At 44.9% G+C, this 21,611-nt stretch overlaps 1 pseudogene; it reads left to right on the plus strand.

Annotated features, from left to right (window-relative positions):
* Window positions 1-21,611, plus strand: part of LOC136515617 (uncharacterized) — a 60,870-nt pseudogene that overhangs the window by 38,110 nt on the left and 1,149 nt on the right.

The following is a 21,611-nucleotide window of genomic DNA, read 5'->3' on the forward strand; positions in this document are numbered from 1 at the left end:
AGTTGGCCCGCTACTGGTAAAGCCAGTGATTTCCCGTGGCCTTTGAACCACGGTGGACAGCTTTGCCCACCGCGGAAAACCGATTTCGCCCACTATGTAAAATCATTACTAGTAGTAGTGTTAGTTACTAGTCGGAAGCTTAACCACTAGCTAGGTGACAACTTTTTGCCAATTATGAAGGCCATGTCTCGCAGGGCAATGTTAAGTAATGAAACAACAAGCCGTTTAGCAATGCAACTACTGCTTTGTTTTCCAAAATCTGTGCTATCAAGTCAATTCCATCTTGGACAATCACACAGATAGTACAATACGTTGTATCGGCTACGTAAGGAGCTAGCGAAAGCACATCCCTAGTTTCAGTCAGCATCTTTGTGCCCTAGATGCCACTAACACATTGTGTCCGAACTCTAGTGGACGAAGTGCCGAAGGATATATAGGAATGGTTCCTTATCTCTGTAGGACAGTCCCTCCATGAAGAGGATGCTTTGTGTCCTAAAAACATAGCCACAAGTCCAATGCTTGTGCGTCATCAAGTTGGTGTCTAAATCAAACGATTTAAGTTGTTTCCTGAGAACCACATATGGAAAACCTTAGTCTACATCCTCAGAGAAAAGAGTTGCTGCTGCTGCTGCTGCTATACAAAGAGATCGAGAGTATAGAACACACACCTCAATGTGTGAAGCAAAGAAAAGGAAGAACAAGAAATCTGTCCAGCTTTTGCGACACTAAAATTGGTTATCTTCAAGCCGGCAATTAGTGACTCAAACGTGGTTGGATTAGCCCCAAACTTGGTGATCTCATTCCTCGCTTAGGACCCTTCAATGTATTAAGTTGGTTTGAGTATTGGTTAAGTAAAACATCGGATTTGAGAGATGTCTTGTCAGCTCGGTTTGCTGCCATTTCAGAACAGAGCAGTTTTGGTAGATGAATTGTTTGGATAGTCAAACGGTGTCCGGTTGAGTTGAATTTTGGTGAGTAGTTAGAAGACCCATGGATATACATGCCCACCAAAAGTTGTGCATATTGGAGCAGTAGTTTGTGAGATATGAATAGAAAACAAAAGGGTACAGAATCTGCAATTTCGCTGTGACTGCGATCATCCTTTGCATTAGACGGTTGTGTTTGTAATTCATGCCAAGAAATTACAACTTAGTAGGTGTATTGCTGTTAGACAACCCTCCTTACTCTTGAGAAGATTAATTGCACCCCTATGTGCCTTGCTTTTGCCCTCTTAGATCAGCAATGCGTGAGCAGTCAAGGTGTTCTAGAAGTCAAATTGTGCCCTTGCAATTCGAAAGTAATTGAAAAGGTGTCAAACCATAGATTTTTGGATTATGGTTTTTGAGATATTGATTGGCCTAAGAATGGAAGCCTCGACGTCAAATATAGTTTAAGAAAGCTGGTTTTGCTACGATACAAGTCAACCCAACTTGCTGTGCAACTACACCACGAAGGCAAATTGTACTCAACCTGCTTGGTAGTGAACTAGTCCCTAGTTTCGTGATTACTTGCAACTTGTGTTGTCCTCCAAGCCTTGCTAACATCCTTCTGCGTCAATGGTTCTCCAATGCTGACATGCCTTTGGTACCTTATATGTGTTTTTACCCTAAGAGGTTGCATCAGATTCAACCCAGATCACTGTTGCAACTTGGATCCAAAGGCTCCCTAAGGAATGATCATCAAGAACGTTGAGCCAATAGAGTCAGCTATTATGTTACCACTCACTCGGCAGACTCAGAACATACAATATTGTTATCAGAGAAAGAGAACTACACACATGGAACCATTGCAACGAGTATCCTTCAGAAGATTATGATCTAGTGCAAAGTCCATATGGTCTATGCTATATCCACTAGGGAAGTAGATGCTAAAAGTATTTAGTCTATGTTTGTATCACTCTTCGTACATCGAGGACGAAGTACGCAGGACAGTGCTATCTTGGATTCCTCCCAATGTAACAATGCTTTAGGGAAGCCAATCAACGAAATCCTTTTGACAAAAATTTACTACAAAGACCAAGTATAGAAAGTTGTCTCGACCAATTTGGTCCCTCTGATGCTTGAAGCTATGTAGCCTAAAGCTATCGCTAATATTGGAAACTGGTAACATGTCTCTCTTCCATAAAAGTCTTTCGTCCTGAATCTCGGGACGCAATTCCTTTAAGGGGGGAGGGCTATATCACCCCATGTGTTTGTTACCAGTTGAGCTCAACCATGACATGTTAAGTGGTGATGGAGATGTTAGGTCAAACATATGAAAATGAGCCACCACTTAAACTTAGACCATGCACCATTGCTTACATGTTGCCCTTTCCAAAAAGTATGCTTGAGTAATGTTGGATGTACTTCTTTCATGTGTCTCACATCAATATCCATCTATATTGATCCATGGAAAAGTTTCATGAAGTTTGGAATCAAGAAGTCACATGAAATGATAAGTCAGTATCTTTGTTGGAATTGCACTGTTAAGTGAATGGAAACAATGGTTAGTAAACGAACCTTGCAACCTTGCCCAAATGACTCTAGAGGAACTCTACAACAAAAGTTATGAAAGGTTCATGTTGAGCAGATATCAAGAAAATGCCTCAATCGGTCTAAAACTCTTATTTAAGCTTTATCGTGATGTCAGTTTGACCTATGTTGACCAATCACTTAGATTGCTTGCATGGCAGTGGAACCTAAATAAAAGTTGAAGTTTGAGTGGAGTAGAACAAACTTTGTTTTTTGACCTAAGAGCTAGATCTTCTTGTAAGCAATTAAACTGAGGCTCGAACTTTGAATCTACTGCCGTTTTTAGAGTCCGAAAAATCTGCTAAGTCTGAGTAACTGAAAACTGAAGTTTCAGTTTCGTGAGCCCTACTTTGAAGCTCTCTATGTTCCAATATAATCCGAGTTAGACCAAAAACCTTTAAACAAAGTTGTAGTCCTCATATAGCTCTACAACATTTGTTACTACCGTTTGTGCCTAAACTAAACGTATTAGGAGATATGAAAGGACAAAGATGGATGTTCAGTCGCCTTTTTGAGGTAGAATTGGGATTTGAATTTGATGAACAGCAATGTCCGACCATGCAGACTGCTCGCGCCGCGTGGCTTGTCTGTGCTGCCATCGCTACCACCTTGCCGTGCACATGTAAAGGACCAGCACCCCGCCTTCTCCACTCTCTCCCTCTCCCTTTCCCTTCCCTCTCCTGCTCTCTCCAAGCCACCATTGCCACGCGCCGCTGCCGCGTGTACTGCCGCTCGCGTTGGCTGCGGCCGTGCAGCTGCTGGTCGAGCCAGGGCCCCGGCACAGCCACAGCCTCCTTCTCAACCGGCCGGCCAAGCCTCAGCGCGCTCGTCCTCACCTAGCTACGGTCGCCTTGGGCCACTACCACCGTAACCACGCTGCTGCTAGCTCCAGCCGGCCGGGCTAAGGTCACAGTCGGCCATGGCAGAGCTGGCCGACCCTTGTCCTACCCTGTCTGGCAACCGCAGCCGGCCGATGCAGCCGCTGGCCGGTCCTGATGGTCAGTAGCTTCCCGCTGTCTCTCGTGTGTTCGGTTTGAAGAAGACGAGGGACGTTGCGCATCAATTCAAGAAAAGCGAAGGGTCTAAGTGCAAAGCCATGACTCATTTAAATAGTGCCTAAAGGACATCTTTGCTGACGTTCAAATTATATTTTCTGCAGGGACCCCGATGCAAGATCTACATCCCTTTTCTTTTGATTTTGGCAGATTTGGATGATCATGTTTGAAAATTCATAGTAATTAGTAGAAATATCGTAAAATAGTAAATGAGTACTTTTTGGAATCCTTGTGAAATTTTCTATGCATTAGATCTATAATATCACATGTTTTAGTTTAAAGTTTTGGATGCAAAAATAGATTTGTGCAGTAAGGTTGTAATGCTAGTTGAATTTGTTATTTTCCATAACTACAGATCTAGGGCTCCAAATGAAGTGAAATTTTTGTGGCATGCTACTCATGTGATAGTTGATGTGTGGTAAAAATTTCATGAGTATTCGATGAAGTATGAGTGAGTTTTTGTTTATCTCGCTCTCACATGATTTCTTGCAATAGCAAATTGTCTTTTTCATAGAGGCATCTATACTTATGCAAATGGTATGAAATTTGTACAATAGACTATTGAGAGGATATGTGAGCTACTGTAATTTTTGTAGAATTTATTGTGCATTTGTGGTATATGTTCATAAATACACCTTGATGTCTAAATAAATTAAGAAATGCTTTAAGAAAATTTATTTCGAGGTGAGCACCATGCTTTCTGGTGTTCTTTAATCATGTGTGAAATGTTGGTAAAGTTGGTTTTGCCCAATTATGTGTTTGCAACATAAGTTAATAATTATTTTCTAGCCAATGTGGTTTATGGACAGATCTGGGAACCTCGCAAAGTTCTTCATGATAATGTACTTTGTTGTGAAACTTGTTTATACAAAAGTTGTAGATAATTCATGTATCTAGCTTCTGTTAAAATTTGGTGTCATTTGGCCAAGTAGTTTGTGAGTTATTCCTATTTAAAGTTGGGTTTGAGAAATGGCTGCTCTTTGTCAATTGTGGACCAGTTTCTATAAATGGGTATATTTGACTTAGTTAACATGAGAATCATGCTAAGATGATTAAAGATGAATTGTAGAAAAATTCATAAGATTTTTAGAATATCTTGTTGCATGGCTATTGGATTTGTATAACTCTAGTTATGATCCAAACATGAAGCTGTTGTTTCCAGTCCAGAAATAGACATATGCTAGTTGTAGTTGTTTACACCATGTGTTGCTAAGTGTGGCTTATGCCCTTGTTGATGGTCAAGTTATGATACTTGTGACCTTGTTAAACTTGTGTCATGCTTGATGTGCTTGCTCTCTATAGTAGTTGTGTGATGTTAGTTAAATAGCTATTGGTGTCTATGTCTTGCATAATCTTGTGTTTGTCTTGAATGCTTATGTGATGCATCTTGTGTTACCATTCATCACATTCATACACATGCATCTTGCATCTCATTTAGGTACACTAGATGAACCACGTGAAGGATGTGATGTTGGAGCCGAACCCGAAGACGATGTATGGTGGACCTATCCCGAAGGTGGAAGGACTGGACAAGTGCTAGGACGAAAGATGCTCGCCAAGCGAGTGTCATCTAACAAACACTAACCTAGTGTTGGATCCCAGGCAAGCCCTAGAGCATTCTAAGTCTCCTAATGTTTTTACAAATATCTTGAGTATCTTTTATTATTGATGATGCATTAAGTATAGGAATTGGTTGGAACCAATTGTTGCATTATATCCTTACCTTGTCCAGATAAAATCCTATGAATCCTAATTAAGTGTAGGATCAAATGATGCTTAGCTATGCATAGACCGGTAGAAGTCAGGTGATTTCCTGTCACCTGCGAGATATAGGATGAGCTCTGGTCACGGTTGGCTATATTTGCTATCATGGGAAAAGAACCATGTGTTAATAATGAATGGAGACCGGATGGGATGACGGTAGTGCAGCAACAAGGCATGGAGGTCTTGAGTGTGAATCTATCCCTGTCTGTGTCATTTAAGGACCGATTCGCTGTACGTCGTCATGTCATGTTGAACGTAGCCTAACACTTAGCTGGCCGGATAAGTCGTTCCTGACCGCGAAGCCTAGTAGTTCAACTCAGGCCGAGAACCAGGGGGGACGTGCGCATTCTGGAGGAAGTAAGGATGTGCTTGGGGACATTAGCGTGAGTCCAAGGGCTCAGGTGTTTAAAAGTCCTACACTTCCTGGCAGAGTGTCACCCTTGAGAATGCGGCGCTGTCTAGGACCCGTGACTTTTCTTTTTTTTCTCCTGAGTTGTACCAAAGGTGACTTGATTGCGACCCTGACGAGGGAAGCAGGGTTTGTGTTAGGAATACCCCTCCAGCTAGATAGGAATCGATTCGAATCACCGTCTCTCCCGGATAGTGAGAACTTGACTGAGCAGCGGCAACGTAGATTCACTAAATTTAAAGATATGGTTAAAGGATGATTGATGATGATAATGATAATGAGCCATGAAATACCTGATATGGTTATTATTGTTTGCAACTTAATCAAGTGATTGATTAGTACAGGTGCTAATATAGATGGTAGGTAATGGCTAAAAGTCACTACTAGTACAGGTGAATAATGCTAATGGTTACTCAAGCTTTTATGCAAAAAGGTTGTCCTAGCCAAATCCACTAAATTAATCTATGCATGATCCTTGGTGTCATTTGTTTTGGTTTCCGACTGGGTAAGTCTGGCTGAGTACATTCGAGTACCTAGGGTTTATCCCACCATGTTGCAGGTGGAGTTCTCGGCCTGTTGAAGATGGTGGCTAACCGCCGGTGGGCTCGGTGATTTTATAGTTACTTCTCATCTATATGCTTTTGTCTGAATGATGTCACTTATGCTAGCAATGTATTTAAAACTAATATTAATGTAATCATTTGAAAGCTATGTTGTTTTCAATAATCGGTTTTGAAACCCAAACTTTTACTATTGTTTGTGAATCCATTTGTAATATTATTTCCGCTATAACTCTGTGTATGTGATGTGTATTTACTTAATCACGCGATCTTGGTTGTGATGTTGATTTACCGAGGTCTTTTGGGGTACTCAGTAGACTACCGGGTTTATATGAGTGAAAGTATGTGTGTGTCAACGTGTTAGTGGGGACAGCCATACTTGATCTTGTATAAATTGGGTGGTTCTACTACACCAATCATCAGCTTAATGTGGTTCATCAGCCTTGGTAAATACTGGTGGTCGTGTATCCATGAAGTCAACATATGTAGCTTCTTGCCTTTGATAATTACAACCACTGGTTCCCTTGCATCATATTCTGATTGCTTTGAGCTAACTCCCGAAGCAACCGAGCATTATCTACTATCACATTGACCAGCGCCGCAATAGCATCAGCCAAATTTGGTGGAAGCTAGGTGGGGGATTAGGAATACCATCCTCATCTTGTGAAGAACCAGGAATAGTCGAAACCCCGTGTACGACGCATCTGTTCATGACAAACCAAATTTTTACTCACAATCATTTATTGAACTATTAAAAGAGCTTACTACAAACACATTACATTGGGTTTACTTATTTATACACAAGTCTAGCACTTAAGCAAGACTACCCAGCTTAACTAGAACTCACTATATTACTAACTCTACTCTTCTCCTCGATCACATCAAACCTCAGTGATCGGTATCCATTCCAGAAACATTTCCACCTTTATTATCACTTTCGTTGACCATCACTACTTCTTCTGGATCTTCTTCCTCGTCCTCTTCTAGGTTCATCATCATCTGCTATGATGACACCTGGGTCCATTGCATCTACCTGAGGCTCTTAGATTTGGATTTAGGAGATTATTCAGCCTATGGACTTCTTCATGCAGATTGGTATAATATTCTTCTAAGTCTTCTACATAGAACTCTAACTCATGAGCTCAGGCTCTAGATACATCTTCTCTATGCCAAGCTTCATTTCTTCCTTCCACCATACGAACTAACATACGCTCATAGTTCTTATGAGCGGTGGTGCGACACCTCAATTGATCCTATAACTTGCTCACCTAGATGGCATCCAAGGTCCTATCTCTAGTAGCCTATGCTAAATTTGCTGAAAGCCTCTGTATCTCAGCCTAGGGATCAGGCCTAAAGCTGCTACTGCTAGCACCATCACTCCTAGGGGCAAGCTAGTGACAAGGAACTCCTTTGGGTCCAACGGACTTACAGGGTGTTACCTTGGTACAAGCCATACTATAGAAAGCAAGATTTCAAAATAGTAAGATGATTAGATAAAAGTCTAAAGAGCAGCAAGGATAGATTACACTACTCAACCCAGACTAAGAGGGAAAGTAAGTAACAAGTGGATTAATTATGATGCATGAATCGTCCGTACAAAACTTAAACATCAAAGCTCCTATAGTATATAAACAATAGTTCTTGTTATATAGGGCATAATAAGATTACTACTCCACCATACAAAGCCTTTTTAATCAAATAAGGAATGGCGAGAATGAATTAAGATAAGTCGGAAGCAATTTGGACCAAATTAACATGTTAAATTTATTTGTCCCAAATTGTTTTGAAGTTTTGTAAAACAATACTACAAAAACCTTTGTAATGGTCGCTCTGATACCATTTTGTGGCAGAACCTCCTAAATTATAGGGCCCACATGCACCTGTCACTAGTCCAATGACCTCTGACAACTATGCATATGTTCCCAGGTAACTTAAGAAGACTGTCGGGTGCCCTCGGAGAACCCCGAATCATCCATGATTTTTTCAAGCAGGATCCATTGTAGAGTCATTGCAGTATTACAACAGTTTATTCATTAATTTACATCAAAGTGAAATGGCGGAAGTCTTACAATAACTTAGTTATAAAATAGTTGTTTCAAGTTTTACAAACTAAGTACGATTATTATTACAAACCATAGTAGTAGGAGTGGCATTAGTAACATAAACATGACACACAAAGAAAGTACCCTACCCAAGGGCCACACATTTACTTATCATCATTGATTTGAACAACAGTCATGCAGCATGGTCCAAAGTAGACCTGCTCATGAGGCTCACCTGGAACAAGGGTTTAATGAACCCTTGAGTATAAAAGTACTCAACAAGACTTAACCGAAATAAAAACTAATAAGACTTAGGAATGCAGGCTTAGGGATTCAAGGTAAGGCTTTAGCAAGAATCAAAGTTATTTTGCGTAAAAGCTCTCTAACAATATTCTTTCTTTCAACATATAACCCTCATCATGATCATATATGAATCAGCCATGATCCATATTGAGATCATGAACTTCATATCGAACCCTTTCTCAAATCTTCCTCAAGTTTCATTTATTAACTACGATGATGAACAGTGAGTTGAGTCTCCATAACCGAGGAGCAACGACGATTCAAACCGATTATAACCCAGCTAGGGATTCCCAACCACAACCACACGACATATGTAGGTCCCTGACCTACATATACCAACCCACCCTCAGATCCTCTAAAACAAGAATGGGTCCACGCCACCCGAGAATACAGTACTCCACCAATTCAGCCCATTGCCACGTGGGTACACTGCTATTCTCGCCATCTCTCCACTCCAAGTGTGCGAGTAGCCATTCTCATAATAGAATAGCCGAGTTAAGGCTTACCAGAGTATGCGGCTAGTACTACAAAGTCTCACCTCATGCAATTCAACAACGGAAGGTTCTTAATCGACACAGGCGGAAAGAACCCGCTCACAGGACATCCATGTCCTATGGCTCTCATACACCGAGTCCACCCGGTCTAGATTTATTACTCCACAAGATTATACCTCATCATAGCATAAATAACCAGTCATAACCAAAAATCCATTTTTATCTCGCAGGTGACAGGTAATCACTTGACTTTTATCGTTCTAAGCATGGCTAAGCATAATTAGACATTCACGGATTAAAATGGGTAACAAGGTTGATATGAAAAACAAGGATTGGTAATGCACCAATTAGGTTTCCACTCAACTCCTAATTACTTAATGCAGTATTTAAAAGCAAAAGCGATATAATTTTTGTAAAACACAAGGTAGGTTTAAATGCATCCGGGGCTTGCCTTGATTGTCGGAAAAGTCAGGTTCCGGGGATGTTCCACATATATCAAACCCTACCTCAACAGGTGGATTAACTTCCTCAACAACTTGGTTGACTACCACGTTCTCACTTTCGTTCACTACACGTAGTAATAATGCCATGTTTAATATGATGCACGATATAAAACATGATGCTTGACGATGGATGCAAAAGTTAGTAACTTGAATACAACTTTCCTTCGCGGTACAGTTGCAAACCAACAACTGAATAACCCATTTCATAAACTCAAACACTTACTTTAATTGCCAAGGATCATTATATGCTAATGACCCAAGGTCATCACTCAATCCAAAAATTCAAACAAAACCTAAGTCATTAGGGTTTACTATTTGTTTTTATTAATTAATAACTAATTAATAATTATGAAATAAATCAACTTTCTCCAAATGAGCTCAAAATTGTTTGTGAAGACTCATCATATGATAACTAAGTGGTAAAACAATTTTCATAATTTTTGGATAATTATTTAAGCCTAGAAAAATCATGGAAACCCATTTATTAATTAATTTGAGCAATTTTTATCACATTCAAAATGTACTGAAACGTAATCATTTAATATTTTTTCCTAAATAGTTTATATCTCAGTAGAGGTCACACAAAAATTTTCATAATTTTTGGAAGCTCTATTTAATTCTATACAAAATAAACAAAAATGTACACTATTCATTATTTTCTGAAAAAGAAAAATTTCCATTTCTAATTCAAACCGTCACTGAGAGGTGGGTCACCCTTGTCGGCATAGTGCCCTGCGCTCACCATGGCGGCGAAGCTCGCTGACCTGGCGATTTCTCGTCGACGGTGAGGTCTCCGGCCACATGGCGAGGGTACCAACGTGATCACCACGGCAAGGCGCACCTATTGGTGGCACTAATTGCACCAGTCACTGCTCAAACCGAGCTCAACGCCGGCCATGGCAAACACGGCGGTGTGGCTATGCTATGCCAATGAAGTGAGGTCAGTAGCGGTTAAACAAAATACTTGGGAAGACTCAGTAGCTCACCCCAAACACGCTCGAGCTGATGGCTGAACCGAAGGAGCAATAGGAAGGCTTGTCGGCGATCATCATAGACACGGCGGAGCAAGCTGTCGTCGACAGGTGGCGTTCCGGTGGCTGCAGTGGATGAAAAGGTCATCCAACAAGACATAGAGCATCACGGCAACATGGAGAAGATGGAACCATGCTTAACAAGGACAGAGACGCACCGTAGAGTGCTGGCCACGGTGACGCAAGCTCGACGGCGATGATGCCGGCCACGAGGAAGAACGACGGTGAGCAGCGTATCATAGCAAAATCAGGCACTTAGAACCGATCAGCTGGGTTCACAAGGAGTAGGTGGAGCTATGACTAGCTTTGCTACGACTAGGTGGACGCTACAGGCGACGGCACGAGCTCGACGGAGCTGAGCGACGACGTCGAGAAAAACAGGGGAAAGGAACGGAGAAGAATGGCGATGGCGTAGGCTTTATAGTGCAGCTAGGAAGCAAGGAGAAGCCACGCAGTAGCCTTCCCATGCTAGCGCAAAGTCGGAGGTGGCCGCAGGCGCGACTGGAACACAGTGGAAGATCACCGATAGTGAGGTGTCGCCCGCTGGCACTGTTCACTATATTTACCAAATTGCCACTTGATACATTTTTCAAATTACTCTCAAATTTGTATGGTAACTCAAAAATCTCCAAAAATAAAAGTTATTCCAAATTCAAAGTTCTACAACTTTGCTTTAACAACCATACTCAAATTATGTCTACATTTTAAAATGTAACTTTAAAATCAAAAGGGGACACTTCAAGAACTTATCGCCTTTTCAAATTACTTCAAATTTTATATAACAACTTTGAAAACTCCAAAAATAAACTTTGTACACCTTGACAAGCTCTACACTTTTCCTTTTAGGCTCAACCCCAAAATGTACTTAGATTTTGAATTAGGTTTTCTAGTGTAGAATTAAACGCTAGAAATTAGGGTTTTCGGAATTCCAATTCAATACAAAAGTTTTGAAATTGATTCATCCATACAAATCAACACATATAACCATAAAAATGAACTTGTTTTAGTGAATGCATATCAAAGTTTTTACTAACACCAAAATGATGTGCAATTGCATATGATGACATGACATATTTTAGGGTTTAAAACACCAAAGGTGTTACACATCCAGAGGGTGCCATTTGCTTGGTAGATCACTTGTGTCTTGGTCCTCCAAGAAGCAAAATAGTGTGGCTTTGTCCATCGCCTGAAGCAGAATACATTGTCGTGGGTGCTTATTGTGCACAAATACTTTACATGAAACAAACTTTGCTAGACTATGGTGTAGTTCTAGATAAAGTACCTCTATTGTGCGACAATGAAAGTGCGGTAAAACTTGCAAATAATCCGGTTCAACACTCTCGCACCAAGCACATAGATATTCGCCTATCACTTTCTTAGAGATCATGTTGCTAGAAATGATATATCACTAGAAGGTGTAAGGACCGAGGATCAATTGGTGGATATCTTCACTAAACCGCTAGATGAGGCAACATTTTGTAGATTGCGAAATGAGCTCAATGTGCTTGATTTTAGTAACTTCACTAAAAATTGATCTTGTGTTGTCCCTTGCATTGCATTGTAATATACAACATGTTTAATGTTTCGTAATACATATAGGGCTTGTCTAGCATGGTTAAGATAACCGCCGAAAAGCGTGTGAAGAAGCTTAACCTTGGATCAAACTTGACAAGCAACTAGATTTACTTACAAGTATTGCATTGCATATGCATGAATGTTGTTTTGTCGTTTGTCTTCAAATTGCCCTCTTATTGCCTATTTTCTTAAAAAGAATTATAGCCTAAGGCAAAATATTTTGAAAAACTTGAGGGTTTGAGAGAGGTCACTCACATCAGTCCCAATTGGTGTTTATTTGGATCTTATTCAAGTTGGGACTTGATTGGGAACAGGTAGCATGAAGGACTTTGAAGATTTGCTGAAGAAAGAGTGACCGGACACTACACCGGACTCTGGAGTCCAGCGTCCAGTCAGTTCATAGGAGGTGAACTTGCTGCGAAGGAGTGACCGAACTCTGGCTTTCAGCGTCCGGTCAGAAGGCTTTCGGTGTCTGGTCGTGAGGAAGAAGACGAAGGCTGTATTGATCGGACTCTAGCTGCGTCCAGTCGGTGTCCACCGAATGCATCCGGTCACGATTCCAGAGGAATTGGACCTCTCTGGAATCGATCGGACGCTGGGTGGCAGCGTCCGGTCGCTGCCACCAGAGCGTCCGGTCAGTAGATAACATGCGGTTTTAGGACTCTTCTCTGTTTCCTTTTCTGATCCATGGGGGATCCCTTTATATCGAGAGCCGCCATGTTTTTTCGCATCAGCATCGCCACCTCTCCCTAAGCCGTCGGATGAGCCGCGCCTGCCAACCCTAGCCGCCATGCTCGCCTTCACCGCCTCCCACGCGAACACCGCCGCCGCAGCACCTCTATGCGCCCGTGCATCGCCCGGCGCAGCGCCCTTGTCCCCGCGCTACCGCATGCCTGCCTACGCCACTATTCCCGCACACCACCGCATCACGATGTGCCACCGCTGCTCTTGCCCATGCATTGCCGTTGCTCTTGTCCCTGCGTCGCCGCTGCTCTTGCCCCCTCGCCGCCACAAGTCCCACCATAGCAAAACCACCGCGCCTCCACTGCCCTAGCTGTTGCCGATTCACAGCAGTAGCACCACCATTGGATCTCCAATGCCACTGCCATACCCTAGTGCCTACATTTCTTCCTCACTGGAGAGCCTCCTGCGCTTGGCTAACCCTAGCTAATTCAGTGTCCCCCGATCCGTTCCTCTTCTCGCCGTTTCGCCGTTTCAACGGGTAGCAAGCCTCCATTTCAATCTCATATCTAAATTGCTTGCTTCCTAGGGTTTCATATCTATTAGATATATTATATTTATATGTATATCCTATCTATTCCATCGTGCAGCGAGTCGGTTCCGTTGAGGTGTCAGTGGCAGTTGTCAGTCAACTCGGGGCCAAGCTCACGAGTATGGAACGAGGCCAAGCCTCGAAAGTGACAGTTGATCTTTGTCAGCGGCAGTTGATTCTTCTTTGATCCATCAGATGGCTCATACGAAGAATGTCGGAGGTGATCCCGATGACGAGGATCCGAGGCCCCTGCCTCGCTAGCCTGCAGATCTGAAAGGCAAGGCAACAAAGAAGTTGGCAGTAAGGAAGCACAAGTATCTAGATGTAGATACAGCAAGAGCCACCGCAGTTGCTGAGGCCACAGAGCGTGCCGAGAGAGGAGGTGCTCGTAGTGGAGTCTGGATTGCTGATCAGCTCTCACCTGAAGCGATGGCTTCACTTGAGCGAGTTGAGCACCTTCATGGTGGTCCAGCTGGGACCCTCATGATTGGAGGATGGCGTGTTGCCATTGATGAGGTTCAGCTCAAGGGGAGCCACAACAGTAGCCTCAGCAAGCACAGCAGACTTAGGAGGCTCAACCAGTGTAGCAGACTCAGGAGCCAAAGCCAGCATAGCAGTCTTAGGAGGGTGAGCAGGTCCAGCAGGCCGAGGAGACAGAGCTGGCACCACAACCACAGTTACGCCGCTCTAGTCATACTTGTGTGCCAGTCACGCCAAGGGCCAACACTTAACGGAGGGGTTCTCGTCCACCGCCTCATCCACAGGGTCCGCCTCTAGTGACCCATCTTGACCTAAGGACCACCACGGCCAAGCAGGTGCAGTAGCTAAGATTCATGGACTTTGAGGTGTGGTTTCCACCCAGGAAGGATGAGAGAGCATCAGAGGGATTCTATACACCCCTACAGGAGGACTTCTATAATGCCTATCTGAACAGCGGAGCAGTTTTTAGATCACAGAGGGTGTGCAACATCGAGTCTATTGTTGCAGTAGCTGGAGAGCACATTCGCCCCTACCTTGCATATCTATCAGGGGCTGAACAGATTTGATTGGACAGACCAGATTATATGTTCCATCTTGGGTTCGTTAGTTCTATGCATCTCTCTGGATTGACCCCCTAGCATAGGTTCATTCACTTTGCATTCGGTGGTAGAGACTATCGGTTGACTGAGCACTAGGGTTAGGGAGATTCTCAGGCTTTCAGGAGCAGCCAGTCAGGCTTCATGAGGTAGTGCTATGGATAGACCTGCACCCCCCTAGACACCCGCATGATGGTATGGTACCTCCTACAGACTTGGTTCATCACTGCTTCATAGAGCCCTTTGGCGATGGGTCGCAGAGGAACCCCAGTGATCTCACTCCCACTGCTCGAGTGATTAAGGCTATCATGAGGAGGACTTTACTTCCGTAGGATGGGATATAGAGAGGGATTGACTCGGATACAGTTATGGCTTCTCAACTCTCTGATGTAGTAGACAGTTTTTTTATATTTGGGATCTTCTTCTGTTAGAGATGGAGGACACTATAGCTGAGGGCTTCAGAGGTCATAGGCAGCTACCCTATGCTCACTGGATCACATTCCTTATCTATAGAGCAGTTATAGTTAGGTCACCTAACATAATTGCTGAGTATAGTGGTGCCACGATAGAGTTCCCTACTTATAACCTAACTCAGATGATCCACCACAGTACTCCATAGGCACCTAGTTAGTCGTGCTGTTGTCTAGAGGTGCCAGAGACTACAGCCTAGTAGGACAATATTATCAAGGGTATTGCAGCCGCAGAGGAGGAGAAGCTTGCTCAGCAGGAGGGGTTGGTCACTAGCGAGCCCAATGATAGTTCTGATGATGACTACCAGCCCATTCCACAGATGCCTCCACGACAACATGATGCTGAGGCCGGTAGCTCTAGTTCAGCGCCACCTGCCCCGCAGACAGACCCCACTCTTCTAGCTATACTTGAGCGAATGAGGCAGGACCAGGCACGACAGGCTCAGGAGACAGCAGCTACATTTGCTCAGTTCTAGACTCAGGTAGGACAAGTTCTAGCGATAGCAGCTAGTTATTCAGTAGCAGACATAGGCTCTATAGCAGCAGCAGTAGGCTATGCATCAACAGTAAATCCTCATGCAGCAGCAGTTTCTTGGATTCATGCAGCATATAGTGACAGCGATTGGGGCACCACTGCCACAGGCTTCGCCCTAGCTTGGTTAGCCTGCCACCACTTCGATGACTCTAGCAGTTACAGCCTAGTGGGCTTTAGAGTCAGGGACAGCCACAAGCATAGTATGCTTCACCGACAAAGTAGGTGTCCTAGTGGTTCGCTTTGCTAGTGGTAGCCCCGCTAGTTCACACCACTCCTAGACAGGCTTCACACCTGGCATGGACATCGTCGCTGCTTGAGCCAGACACTCCAGTCTTCAGGAGTCTTGGAGCCTCCTTCAGTGAGTTGATAGGGTAGCCCACTCCTCCATACCTGCATGTTCTAGGTCCTTCTATGGCTGCACCTATCATAGCAACGACAGAGACACTCCCCTCCTCAATGGCATCATTAGAGCCGGCTACTTCAGTTATACTAGCATAGCCAACAGCAGCACCAGTTCCTGATCCGACCTAGACTGCTTCAGCATCACTACCAGCTACAGAGGGTTCAGACTACTCAGAGCTTAGGATCAGACGATGATGGCACCCTAGTTCCACCTCGCTCCTCGTACCTCAGGCGTCCGGCTCGTCTGCTACAGCCCCGCCGACCTGACCCTTAGGTTTTGGTGTTTTACGCCAAAGGGGGAGAGGGTTCGAGTATGTTAGGCTTAGGGGGAGCTACATATCTAGGGGGAGCTTAGTTATTATATTAGCTTATCTACTACACTTGGAGTTTTTATGTGTGTGATACATTATGCATTCATGTTTACTACTATATTTATGTGACTGTGATATCTACGTGATCGTGATATGTGACATGTGTGCTCTCTACTTTGAATTCTTTATATGTCATATCACTTGTGCTATGCTCATTTTCCTTTGCTTCCGCATGTTTACTCCGATGCAAATGAGCTTCATTACTTGTACTCATGTTTATTTCATATCTTTTGAGTACATCATGATGGCTTGGGTCATATAAGCTTGCCTAACACCTTTGTTCTTATTGCCAAAAGCTTATATGAACCAAGCATGTTAAAAACCTCATCTCTTTCACATACTCGAGGTAGTATTGTCATCAATCACCAAAAAGGGGGAGATTGAAAGCATCTAGGCCCCTAGTTGGGTTTCGGTGATCAATGACAATACATGATTACTGTGACTAATGTGTATTATGTAGAAACAATTGAGTTAGGTCACGGTAATGGAGATCGATTGGGCAATTATGGTTGTCATGCCCCTACGATGGAAATTATTTTAGTTTTCAAAGGATGGACGACAAGGTTAAGGATGGACTAGTTCTAAGTGTCGATTGGAGTTGGAGAGACACTTAGAGTAGTTTAGGACTTTGTTTTTTTCCTTTGGCCATACTATTAAAGGGGGTATGAACGGGTAGCTCGACCTTGGTGAGTCTAGTGAGTTAGGTGTGGTGCACACTTGTTAAAACTAGCACTAGGTAGCTCCATAACAACCCTTTGATCCAATGGAGCAATCTTCATTCACATATGATCGAGAGTTGGAAGTGAATGGAGGGTCAAATACTGACCGAACGCTGGCTTCGGTGTGACCGGACACTGGCTCAGGGTCCAGTCAGTTCATTTGACCAAGGTGAAAGCGTCTAGAAGAGACCAGACGCTGCAAGGTCAAGTCACCGGACGCTGAGGGCTAGCGTCCGGTTGACTCCAGTAAGGTCCCAGAGAGGGAGAATCCTAATCAGACGCGTCCAGTCAATGCTGACCAGACGCTGATTAGGTTCTGGCTACTAACCGAACACTTCTCAGCAAGTGACCAGACTCTGGAAGTATAGCATCCGGTCAACATCAGTAAGGTTCCAGTGAAGGGAAAATATGACCAGACGTGTCCGGTCAGTGCTGATCGGACGCTGCCAGCGTCCGGTCAACACTTAACCACTGGAGTTTAAGGTGTACTAACCAGAGCGTCCGGTCACCCCGTAGAGGCACATAACGGTTCGTTTTTAGCCGATGTTATAAATACAACCTCCGCTCAGTGTGTGGGGGTACTTTTGCTCATTCCAATAGCTGAAGAAACTATGTTTGTGAGTGCCAAGAAGAGCAAGGTCCTAGTGAGGTGATTGAGATTTGATAATCCCAAATAGAGCCCTCATTAGTGAAGATCAAGAGTAGCAAAGTGTGCATCCACCTTCTCATTAGGCTTGTCGTGGTCAAGTGAGAGTTCATGCTTGTTACTCTTGGTGATCGCCATCACCTAGACGGCTTGGTGGTGATTGCGAGTTTGGTGATCACCTCGGCGGAGCTTGTGGGTGACCCAACTAAAGTTGTGAGTGGTTGTGGGTGATTCACCATGACGGAGTGTCGAAGAATCAACCTGTAGAGAGCACTTGATCCTTGCGTAGATCAAGGGGGAGCTACACCCTTGTGTGGGTGCTCCAATGAGGACTAGTGGGGAGTGGCAACTCTCCGATACCTCGGCAAAACATCACCATGTTCCTCCTCTATTTACTTTGACCATTTACTTTGAGCACTTACTTTGAGCAATTCAATTCTTGTCTTTACATTCATAGAATTGACATGCTAGAGTAGGATTGGAACTTAGGTTGCAAGTCTTTTGTGCGGTAGAACATTTAGAAACACTTTCTAGGCACAAGGGGTCAATTGGCCTAACTATAGGATTTAATTATTGCAAAGAAATTTAGAATTAGCCCAATTTACCCCCCCCCTCTTGGGCATCTTGATCCTTTCAACCACAGCCCCAAACTCGCGTCGATAGGATCTACGACATCCGGCTATGACTTGGGACCATGACTCCAAACTCGCGTAACAGCTTCACTTCCGACTATGCTCCAAAAACCTTGGGACTGCGACCCTCGAACTCGCATCGACAGGATCTACGACATCCGGCTACGGCTTGGGACCGTGACTCCAAACTCGCGTAACGGCTTCACTTCTGACTGCGCTCCAAAAATCTAGGGACCGTGACTCTGAACTCACATGAAAACTAACTACCTCAGTCGCCCAGGCTGCGCAGAGGCTAGGATCCACGACTCTGACCCGCTCGGTCCCACGGTGCGCACCGATGCTAGGACCCATGGTCTCGGTCTCGTCCGACCCCTAAACTAACCATTTCAAAACCATGGCGTGCACCGATGCCAGGGTTTGTCCAAACTAACTCCCTCACCCGATCCCACGGCGTGCATCGATGCCAGGGTCAGTGAGCTCTCTCATGACCGAACTAACTCCCTCACTCGATCCCACGGCGCGCATCGACGCTAGGATCAGTGAGCTCTATCTCATCCAAAACACGACTCCAGCGAGCTCCGGCTCATCCAAAACACGACTCCAACTCGCTCGATCCCACGGCGTGCATCGACGCCAGCATCAGCGAGCTCTATCTCGTACAAACACGACTTCGACTTGCTCAATCCCACAGCGCGCATCGACGCTAGCATCAGCGAGCTCTGGCTTGTCCAAAACACGACTCCGACTTGCTCGATCCTATGGCACGCATCGACGCTAGGATCAGTGAGCTCTGGCTCATCCAAAACACAACTCTGACTTGCTCGATCCCACGGCGTGTATCGACACCAGCATCAGCGAGCTCTGGCTCATCTAAACATGACTTTGACTCGCTCGATCCCACGGCGTGCATCGTCGCCAGCATCAGCAAGCTCTGGCTCGTCCAAACATGACTTTGACTCGCTCGATCCCACGGCGTGCAACGACGCCAGGATCAGGAGCTCTGTCTCGTCCAAAACTAACTACCTCCCTCGATCCCACGGCATGCATCGACGCCAGGATCAGTAAGCTCTATCTCATCCGAAACTAACTGTCTCACCCGATCCCACGGCGCGCATCGATGCCAGGATCAGTGAGCTCTGACTCATCCAAAACCCTTGACTGACTCTCTTGCTCGATCCCATGGTGCGCACCGACGCCGGGATCCACAAGCTCCCTCTCACCCAATCTCTCAAAACAAACTAAAAACTGCCTCAGCTGCACAACGACGCCTCGGGCGACAAAATTCCATCTCAGACTAAAAACATGCGCACACGCCCACCAGAACAACACCCCCAGATAGTTCTGCCCAAACCGCCCGAGGGCTCAGGGGTACACCCGCAGGTGCGCTCGCGCGCACTCGTCGGCAAGACAAAAATCCCCAGAACGATTCAACCCAAAACGCCCGGGGGCTCGGGGGCTTCTATCGGGTTCATAAACCTGGGGTCCCTCGGGGACCGGCTTCCACACCAAGACTTGGCCCATGAGCCTAAAAACAACAGGCCGGAAGGACGGCCCAGTCACCGACCGGAAGGTCTGGACTGAAAGGAGTGGCGCCCGCTCATCGACCCCTTGGGCCCACCACTTCAATCGGAGCACTCGCTTAGGCCTCTAGCCGCCCTCTCCAATCAGAAGGCCTGGCCCAAAGCGCTACTTCCAACTTCGACCCCGCGTCCCTCCGACCGGGGCTCGTAGGAACCCTACTCACCGCTCTTCTCTGACCGACGCACTCAGAGCCGATTGGAGCCATCCAACCGGGGACGCCCACTTGGTTGGAACCAGAAGACGTGCGGAGAAAGGCAAGGCAAGGCTCATAAGTCAAAACCACTATACCAAGGACCATACCCTGCACAGAACAGTACTCTACAGCCACCTGACACAAACAGTATTGTAGGTGTCGACATCTCCCTCTACAGTATTATAGGGGCCGCTAAAACTCCCATACGGTAAGACCCCCCCCCCCCGTGTCTCTGGACATCGATAGCGGTATGGGCACTAGGATTAACATACCGAGTGAACACAGCGCGACTCCTCCCATGCCTCTAGGCATCAAACAGTATTTGCAGGTACCGACGTCCACCATCCCTGAAAAAGACAGCACGACCTCCCATGTGCATCTGACATTCTACAGCGACAGCAACAGTGTTGTAGGCACCTACCACTATCTTGTACCCGCCAATGTGGCCAACAAGGCTTGGTAGGCGTGGGCAACAAGGCTCGGCAGCATACGTACCCTCACCCTCTCACTTGTAAAGTCATTCCCTTTCATCTATAAAAGGGGGTGCGCTTCCTCCAACAAAAAGATGGAGTCATCCAAGCTCAGTTCCTTTAGATTCATTAGTCCAATAGCTCACAACCGCAGAACCGCCAGGTTCAGACCTCAAGCACCCGCTTAGCTCATAGCGGAGTCCCCATCGCTCTCGACCCTTCCGACCGGAGCCAACCAAGCCTCTTGTACACCCCCATCTTTCTCCCTCTCGTTTGTAACCCCACTGCAAACTTCGAGCACCTGGGCTCAGGAATAAAGTCACCGACCCACCCCAACTGGACGTAGGGCACGTTGCCTGAACCAGTATAAATCCTGTGTCATTGAGTGCTAGGCCACCTCCTATCACAACGTACAGCAAAACTACAAATATTCACTAGTTGGTCACTTTCTGCACCGACAGATGAGTATCCTGGTCAGCTCCCTTCTGGTTCTTTTGTACCACAGCAAGATGGAAGTGCTGATCAGATAGTAGAATTCGCTGTGTCAAAGGTAACTATCAGTGATAAATTCAATTCAATGTCTGTGCTTCCTTGAGTTATTTAGTGCTATGCTAGCCTTGCTAGGACTGGTTGCACAGTTTGAGGATTTGTTCCTCATCCCCCAGTTTACAATGAAACGAGTTTTCGGTTCATAGCCATGCCTTATTTAGGATGGAATATGTCTAGTTTTTGTTTTATACAAGTAACTTTGGTGTTCCACTCTTTCTTTTTGCATCTGACCCACCAATCATACATCCATGTTTTTCCCATAGTTTGCACACTAAATCCATGGCATGCCATACTTTAACACGGTATTTGTGATGTGAGTACAACAAGACACAACTAGTAGCTATTAGATATCTGGTATGGTCTAATGGAGTTAGTATTGTTTTAAAAAAAACTAGACCAACCTTGGAGGAACTAGGTGGCATTCAATTAAGAAGAAAATAGGCACCCA

Source organism: Miscanthus floridulus, chromosome 17 (genome assembly GCF_019320115.1).
Source record: "Miscanthus floridulus cultivar M001 chromosome 17, ASM1932011v1, whole genome shotgun sequence".
In the NCBI taxonomy this organism is placed as follows: Eukaryota; Viridiplantae; Streptophyta; class Magnoliopsida; order Poales; family Poaceae; genus Miscanthus; species Miscanthus floridulus.